Genomic DNA, 9,967 nt, shown 5'->3' on the forward strand with positions numbered 1-9,967 from the left:
GTTACAAATCTGAGAACACAGAGGGATGAATATATTGAGGAGAGGTTTGAAGTGTCATAAGGCAACCCTTATTTTCAAAAGTGAACTGATGGCTCAGATACAAAAGTGTGTCACCAGAAAAACAAATACTGAGTTTTCTCAATCAAATTGTGAAATAGGTTTAGTTGTTGTTGATTTTCAGTATTAAATTTACTAGCATGAATTTAGTGGGAGAAATGATGTTTTTGAGTCAGATGTTCTCAGGACTGTGTATACCCTTCTGGCTGGTCCAACATAAGTTGAAGCATGGACCATTTCTGACAATAAAGAGATTGACTCAGACCTTCACCAAGGCTGGCTGTGTCACTACTGCCTCTCAACCTTCCCTTCCTCATCAATTGACCCCACCAGTGTGAAGTGGAACAGCCCTGTTAGTAACAGCACAGGAGACTGAAGGAGGGGATCAGGACTTCCACAATTAAAGAAGGTATCTCGGGAAGGCATGTGCACATCCCAACCTCTGTGGCCCAAGGAAGGGAGTGGTCATTTCCACCCTCCGTCAATGCTCCTGTCACACCAGATGGGGCCTAGGAGGAAATGCCACCTGCATTCTTATTTCAAGGCATGTCCTGCCTCAAGGCTGCATCTTATCAAGGAAAGTTCTGTCAAACTGAAACACAATCTCACACAACCATGTAAGACAAGCAAATTATTTGAGCCAATATTGAGGATGATACTGTGGGAAATCAGGTATTTCAGTTGCCCAGAAGCAGTGTCCTGGGATGGTCTCCACAGGGTCTGCCTCTTTCCCTCTTTTTCACAGGAGCAGCCTCCAGAACTTAGCCTTATAGGAAGAAGATGTGGCATGTCTCATTCTATAATTGCTTCCCCACCCACCATCCTCTGGCACCCCATGCTTCAGTGGAGACACGAGGCCCTCTTTCAGGTTCCAAAATCAGCTGTGTTTTAAGTTCACCCTTGAATCTTTCACTTGGTAAGAATTGGAAAGGAAGCTTCTGTGCATGGGCTCTTTCTCATCTAGTGAGGAGGTCCATGGAACATGGTAGAGGAGAGTGTGGCTGTGGAGCCACTAACCAAGACCTCCAGAGACCAAGCTGGAAGCGGGTCTGATTTTATTGCATAGTTACCATGTATATATACTCAGGCAGTAGCTAAGCAGACTACAGGCAGCCACCAATACAATTTCTTGCCAACTGTCCTTGTAGTGACCAATTGAGGACTGGGCCATGGAGCGAGTGTGGGAACTGCAACATGTGGCCTCACGCCCAGGCTGTGCCTACAGGGTAAGCAGTTTGCAGCTCACATACCTAGCGCAAGGGAGTGGTTTGCTACTCAGCCACCCTTAATGTATGCCATGTATGCAGTACTATATGCATTTATCCCCATACTTCCATATCTAAGGGAGGCTATGAGAAAAGATCCAGTTTTTGTGTCTACTGGACTGTGTTCTTGCTTCTACATTAGAAAACCAAAATTCAAAGTAGTTTAACTTAATTCTACACCCTAATTAAACACCAAAGACTCCCTATACAATTAAATACTTAATATGCCTTTCTTCTGGACACACCTTTTAAGTGTTTTTGTGTAGCCCTTTCATTGAGCACTGAATCACCATAGGTTGATTCTGATTTGTGTGTTGATATTATTTCAAATAACCAGTCAAGGGAAACCTGGGGAGTCCCTAAACTCACTGATGTCTCATTGCACATTGATGTGTCCCAAAGGTGTCTCTTAGATCTCAGTTACAAATATTTTTGTGAGTTCTGAATTTACATGAGTATTTTAAAATTCAGATTATGCCCAGAAGTGGATTTGAGATCAAAGTCAGTGAGAATGGGCCTGAGACAAACTGGACTGTGCACAGCAGCAGGTCTCAGGGAGGTAGTTAAGGTCTAGAAAGACAGGAATATATATATATATATATATATATATATATATATATATATATATATACACACACACATATATATGTATACATGCATGTATAAATACTCATATTTCTATATGAATGCAAGTATTCTAAAACTTCTCCACTGTGAAACCTGTACATTTCCAGAAAAAGAAGTCATTCTTACTAAAGATCAAATAGAATTATAGTGATGAGATTAGAGATGTTTTAACCTAAAAAAGTTCTAAATCTGTAGAATACATTGGAGAATATAAAAGAGATAACAAATGCCTCTGAATCAATGAGGTGCAGTTTTTGTTCTAATAAAATGCTAAATGAGTGAAATGTCATCTCACTAAAATCTACTGACAAAGGTGAGAAGATTACTCACACACACACATACACACACACACACACACACTTTCTTGCTTTTAACATACATATATACATGTGACTGAGATGGATATATGGATTAAGAGGACCCTCCATACATTTTTATACCAAAATTGTAGGTCCAACTTAAAGAATCCTCTGTTTTGAGAAATCACTAGAGTGTTGGAAGATAAACCCTCCATTGTAATGCTAGACTTCCGAAGGATGCACTTCTCAACTGGACTACTCCCCTAAGAAAAAGAGATCCTGAACCTTAGGACAATACACAACAAAACTCTGAGTTAAGAATATGTCTCTGGTTGGAGTTTCTAAAAAGTTCCAAATTAATAAAAGTAATAGCTAATCATTTGATACTTTCCCTATTCCACCAGAGTCCCCCTTCTCAAACTCCTGGTGACCATGTGCTCCGCTAACACTGTTGATCTCTTTCTTATTCTATTTCTGCTGCACCACTAATTTCTTTTTGGGAAAAAGTGTAAAAAGACAAATAAATGTTTTACTAGAAGGCAATATTATAAGTGCCCATGCTGAATCCAGGCATAGAAAGTACTCCATAAATACCATGGTACTCACTGTGATTTTATAAATGGAGTTGAAACTGAGCAAAAACTGAATAAATCTTCTTTCATTACCAATGCTATTATCACCTGTTCTAGAGGTCATCAGGCTGAGTGTATAACCCTATTGACTTTTCTATAGATAATACCTCTGCCACATAAGTCACAATGGTAGTGGTCAACTAACTTGTTTTCATGAACTTGTGACATGGGAGTCTTAAGCCAAATGCCTCATTATGGGGCTCTCAACTAATCATCTGGCCATTCACCACCAAAATCAAATAGAAAATATAATTGTGCAAAGTATTTAAAAAACTAATAAGTATGGTCACAAAGGGAGATCAAAAGGAAACCAGCAACTCTGCTCTGTCTTCCAGCTGCTGACATGAGATTCCGGTGTAGAGGTATGAATGGGGCAGGGCTGAGAGGTCTGTATACTTTAGTAGTCATGGATCACCTCTCAGTCTTGCTTCTGTGAGGAGGCTCCCTCCAGATTTTTTTTAATTGCTAAAGGAGCAATTTCCCCTTGGTACTGAGGATGCTTGTCTATCAGACCTGTGATCCTGGAAGAAGCAATTCAGTTCCCTTGAGAGAACAGCTCCTGCTTAGGAAACCAGTCCCACTGTGGGTGATCTGCCTGCCTCACATCATTCTTGGAAGCTGCATGACAAATCTTAAAATCTATAGATGCCACTCCAGGGGTCTGAAATGGAATACCCCAATTTTGCCCATCTTGAGGGGAAAGAGAGATTATATAAATTTAGGATTGATAAAACTTGTATACCTAGTTTTTAGGTGAACACTTCTTAAATGATTACCATGCATAGATGCAGAGAAAGGAGTGAGCAGGGATCTGACCCAATGTTTACAGTAACAAAGGACAAAGAAGAAAAATGAAGGCAGATATGCCAAGCTTTATTCTGCCTGGTTACCACAGGACATCTTCAGGCAGAAGTAAAGGGTTATGGCTTTAGCAAAGCACTCCCTGTTAATTTATTCATCTCAAACTAGTAAAAATTAATAGTTCTTCATTTGGGCCTGCATATGTGTCCTGTGGGTGAACTTTCTATAAAAGAACAGAATAACAAACCACAATTGACCTCAACTTCCCGATCCTCCAGAGGCAAAGTGAAGGCTGCTCCTATCTTCTCACATCTGAACTCTCCTTGGATGAGTTCTTTCTCATTTGCACAGCTCATTCTTCCAGGGATTGGTCTACTGTGTGGCAGGGAAAATGGAACTAATTTCTTAACACAGTTAAACAAAACAAACAAAAAAACAAGAAAGGAAGGAATGGAGGGAAGGAAGGAAGGAAGGAAGGAAGGAAGGAAGGAAGGAAGGAAGGAAGGAAGGAAGGAGATAGCTGAGCGTGGAGCCCCATGCTTAAAATCCTGGAGGCTCATGAGATGCAGCAGGAGGATCATGGGGTCAAAGCCTGCCTCAGCATAAGCAAGGTGCTAAGCAACTCAGTTGGAACCTGTCTTTAAATAAAATACAGAATAAGGACTGAGGATGAGGCTCAGTGGCCGAGTGTCCCTGAGTTCAATCCCCAATACCAAAAAAAAAAAAAAAAAAATTGAAAAACTAATGACTTACACAAATGAGATTTCAAAAAGTAATATTTTCAGGATATTTTAAGACATTGTTGTCTAAAAATGATATCTATAAGGGAAATTTCCACTTATACAGCATGTCTAAGCCTCAGGATGGGAAAGTGGACTGAATCTCTAAAAAATGAAAAAAAAGGTATCTATTTAGATGTAATATTAAAAAAAACTTATGTCTGCTTAAGAAAAGTTTTCTTCTCATCTTGTCTTTATTTTTCAATGTCATATATATTTAGTTGTAGACGGACACGATACCTTTATCTTATTTATTCATTACTATTTGGTGCTGAGAATGGAATTCAGAGCCTCATATGCTAGGCAAGCTCTACCATTGAGCCACAATCCCATCCCCTTCATTTTGACTTAGTAAGTCTTTACCTATACTCATGTTTATTTTGCTTTTTTTTTTTTGACAAATGATGATATTTGACACAATGCTTAACCTGCAGCATAGGCTCTGAGCTTTTAGAAGTCAATTTTCTACCCTGCATTTCTAGCTGTCATTCCTACTGTGTAAACTTGAGGGAATTGACTCAGAAGGGAAAGAGGAGGAGGAAGGGGAGAAAAAGTTGCTAAAAATAAATTACTTTTGTGATAATTGGTCACATAAAATGTGTTACTCTCTAGTTTATTGTCATCTTACCATAACATGTACCCTTTGTATGCCTTGGTGATGAGATTATTCTTGGAATACTTTGTTAAAAGTTAAGAATAATGCTATTAACTCAAAAGTTTCAGATAACTACAAGTTATAACATTATGTCCTCATATTAATCATGTTTTGTTACAAATGTTTTTTTTTAACTCAAATCTTCTAATTTACTGGAACCAAATTTAAAGTTTGAAAGATTCAAATTTTACATTAACCCCAGGTAATAATTATCTTTATTATTCCATTACATTTAACAAAACAAATCCAGGTTTTATTTGGGTAAAACTACATTTTAAATCTACCATTTTAATCAGCTTTTTTTGCTGCTATGACTGAAAGATCTGACAACAATTTTAGAGCAGGTAGTTTAATTGGTGCTCATGGTTTCAAAGGTATCAGACCACAGACAGCTAACTCCACTGCTCTGGGCCCAAGGTGAGGCTGAACACCATGTCAGAAGGGCCTAGAGGAGGAAAGCAGCTCTGAATATAGCAATCAGGAAGGAGAAAGAGACTCACCAAAGACAAAACATTAAACACTGAGTCACATTTCCAACTATTTATCTCCTCCAGCCACACCCTACCTGATTAGTTGCCACCAAGTTAAGTGGATTAATGAGCTTATTAGGTTAAAATACTCATCACCCTCCATTTCAACTCTAAACTTTCTTCTGATGTCTCACACATGAGCTTTTGTGGGACACCACAAATATAAACCATGTCTACTAAAAGGAACTATATTTTGGTCAGTTTTTGTATCACTTTGATGAAATACGCAACAAAAACATGTAGAGAAGGAAAGGTTGATTTGAGGCTCCTGGTTTCAGAGGTCTCAGTCAATAGATGGATTGACTGTGTCTCTTTGGGCTCAAGGTGAGACAGTAGGATTTGGTGAAAGAGCCAATCTGATGGAATCTGCTTGTGTCATGGTGGGTCAAGCAGCAGAGGAACTGTTTGCAGGAAGAATAACCCTTCCAGAACATGCTCCCAGTGACTCATTCCACCTACCCACACCCCACCTATCTGCTTTTACCACCCAGTCAGTCTATCCAAACTAGAATGGACAGATAAGATCACAGCTCTCATAATCTAATAATTTCACCTCTGGATATTTCAGCATTAACAGGAAATTTTGGGGAATACCACAGATCCAAACTATAACAACTCCCCTTTGGAAATCTCTTTATTTTATATACCAAACCTTTCCAGCAAAAACAAACTTTCTTCCTATGAAAAAATAAAACATGTTAACATGTGTCTAGTAAACTGCATGACAGTTTTATCATTATTCCTGAAGACAATAAGTTATGACAAATTTCCTATGACAAATATAATGGTCAGCTTATTGCAGCTGAACCCGTTTCTCAGTGCAACAAATCTGTGTGGATATCCATTCCTTGTCACTGTGGTAAACATCCCAAAATCTGGACCTAACCATATTGATAAATGAACTATTATTTATGGAAACAATTTGATGGACTCAAAATCTCAGATGATGTAAATGCTATCATCAGATGCAGAACATGCTTGGGAGCACGATGGCATATTGACTTAACCTACCTCACAATCACTTCTACTCTGTTGACTATATATATGGGATTCCCTAACATTTTGAATCTCACAAAATAATACAAATAGAAGGAATGAGAGTTACAATAATTTGGACATTAAAGATCAACCTTTCTTAGACCCAGCCACTGAACATGACTCCATGTCCATTGACTCAAATTGGCCAGGAGAAAAAAATTAGAAATTTTTCTAATTGTTATTTTAAATACTCCAAACATCAATGGAAATCACTTAAACTGAGAACAAGCTCACAATGGCTAGTATCACTAACATCATGCAGGGATTGCTTCCTTAAAGGCATTAGAACTATTTCCCTTTCCTGAAGACTACATTCTTTTCTCTCAGACTCTTTTATCAAATACTTTGATCAAGACTTTCAAGGTCTGCATGCACATTTTTGTGCTTAGACCAAAGGGTCTGAACTTCTCTGAAGCTGGATAAGTATTGGAGATCCTGCACAGTGCAAGACTTTGATCGAGCAGGCCTTCATGACTCTGGAGGGAGGAATATTGCATGTAAAGACATAATTATATTATACAGGACTATGAGTGCCTTTAAAATGTGTATTTTCACATATTACATCTGATCTAACATTCTCATGCGATTATTATGAAACCATATCACTAAGTTTAGCTAACCTCTTCCCTACAACAATCTTTAAAAATTCTACAAGATAATATCTGACTCTATTAAGCACATCTCCTTGCCTCCTATATAAAGACTCCAAGGAAGAATTTGGTAAACCTACTGATGCACAAAATTCATTCCATGGGATCAAAATCTCACCAAAACTCTTCCATGGTTAAAAAAAAAAAGTCACAAAGGTTAATATGAAACTGTGCCAAGGCCATGGTAATTCCCATATATGCCTCAGAATACAGTAATTTCTTATTTCCTTAAAGCAAAGTTCTCATTTTACATCACCACTTCCTGAGTATTTTTCTTGTGAAATAATCATGTGCCCTATGTATGGAGGACTGGCTTGGAACACCTGCTTAGATGCTCATAGCACGTCCATGAGTTTCCAGAGCCAAGTAGAGGAAGTAGATGGACAATATAACCCAGCATAGATAAGGAAAGGCCCATAGGGAATAACTTTCCTGGAACTGCCTAGTGTTTGTAATATGGGATTGAAGTTACCCCAGAGGGAATATGCAACCTTCACTCCCTACCTGCCTTCCCATACACTCCTTGATTCCTAAATAGTACTGGTCATGAGAGGAAAACTATTCCTTATGGTTGTCTATAACAGGAGAGAACAATGAGGATGAAGAGAACTTCAGACACTGAGACTGAAGATCAGAATAAATGGACCTTTTCTTTTTTTCTGTATTTTCATTAGTGAAACATACTTATGTATACTAGTAGGGTATATTTATTAGGTAATCATACATGCACAAAATATAACAATGTAACTGCCATGATGATTTATCAGCATTTATTCTTTCTCCTTATTCTTCCCTCCTCCATGTGCCTGATCCTTATATAATATACAATTGTATTTATTCTTTTAATAATATTTACTTTTCTCATTTATTAATTGGGTTTTTTTATTATAAGATTTTTAGAGATCTTTATGCATACTGGATATTACTCCTCTCAGAAGTGTGGACTAAGACTTTCTCTTCTTCTATGGATTCTCCACATTTTGTTTGCTTAGCCTTGCAGAAGATTCTAAATGTGATGTCATCCCCTTTATTAACTCTTCAAATTATTTCTTCAAATTATTCTTGGCCTTCAGGGATTCTACCGAGGAAATTGTTGCTTGCAACTATGTTGGAGTTCCAACAGAGTTTATTGTCTAATTCATAGCCTTTTGATCCATACTAAATTGGATTTTGTGAAAAGTGAGAGATTGGGATCCAGTCTTGTTCTTTTATAAAGAAATAACCTATTCTCCAACAGCAGTTTTTTTCATAAAGGCTGAACTTTCTCCAATATGTTTTTGGCACTCTTGTCAAGAATTAAATCTGTGTGGGTTTCTTTGAATTCTAGTTTGCTCCATTGATTTGTCTCATTTCTCTTGTTGAACATGTTCATGTTTTAAGAACATTATATCCTGAAATTTCTCAAACTTATTTTACAAATTTGTTAAACTAATTTAAGTATTATTTCTTAAGTACTTATGTAGGGGTTCTGTGTTTGGGATTGAGGTCTCTGATAAACTTTGTGATTGTGGCATGCTTGGTGGCTAGGAAGTTTCTGTGCAAAGGCACCGAATGCCTACCTGCTAGAAAGTTTTTGTGCAAAGATGCAGAATGCCCGGCTGCTGGGAAACATCTGTATAAAGACATGGGATGCCTGGCTGCTGTAGTGTTGACCCTCATGTGGAAGCTTTATGTTAGTCTTGTCAGCTTTGACCTTCAGCTCAGGCACAGAGCTCCTGATAATACAGGGACTCCCTTGTTAGAAAAACACAATGTTTCACTGAACCTAAATCTATCCATGTAACAGTAACTACATACAATGGATTTTCTTAAAAGCTATACAAATCTCCTGACATTGCATATGTAACTGTGAATGTAACTGTAGAATAAGCAATTTTACTGAAACAACAAGTTGGTTATGGTACTAATGATCTTATGTACCTATTGGTATAAATAAATGTGGCCACTTGGACAAGCAGTCACTTTCCTGCCTCTGCATCTCCTTTATTATATTCCTTACATAATTAGCACTTTCGAACTTAATGATTCATTTTTTCATATTAATAAATTACTGAAATGTGAATTCAATGAATCACTGGATGATACAGCATATTTAGTCAAAATAAATTTGCAATAGTTCATCCACCAACATAATTTCTGATTGCAATAATCTGCATCCAAATATACTGGAAAAAATAGTATATAAAGCAGATTCCATGATACAAGGAAGTGGCATTCAGGATTTGGACATGGATCTTTTCTTCTGGGACATTGTTCCCCATTGCCATGAGCTCAGTGACCACACCAGGAAACTGAAACACCAGGTCAAACATACTACAAATATTTATATCTTCCTTTCCACCTACCCTCCAGATTTGAAAATGTCAATAATTTTCCTCCAAAACCCATCCCAATATTGTTCTCACTTATCCCTAGGAAATTCATTGAAAATAAGAACAGAGACATTTACTCTGATGCTGACACATAAGACCAAACCTTTAAAGACTCCAGGCCATTGTTCTGACCCCAGAACCAGGGAAGGGTATGGTCTGTGAGCTCTCTCCCCATCTCCTTCCACTTTCCATAGCTATGGCCTCTTACCTTTTGCCTTCCACCACTTCACCTTCTCCATGACACAGAAAGTTTGGCCAGTGG

The sequence above is a fragment of the Ictidomys tridecemlineatus genome, chromosome 1 (assembly GCF_052094955.1).
Source record: "Ictidomys tridecemlineatus isolate mIctTri1 chromosome 1, mIctTri1.hap1, whole genome shotgun sequence".
In the NCBI taxonomy this organism is placed as follows: domain Eukaryota; kingdom Metazoa; phylum Chordata; class Mammalia; order Rodentia; family Sciuridae; genus Ictidomys; species Ictidomys tridecemlineatus.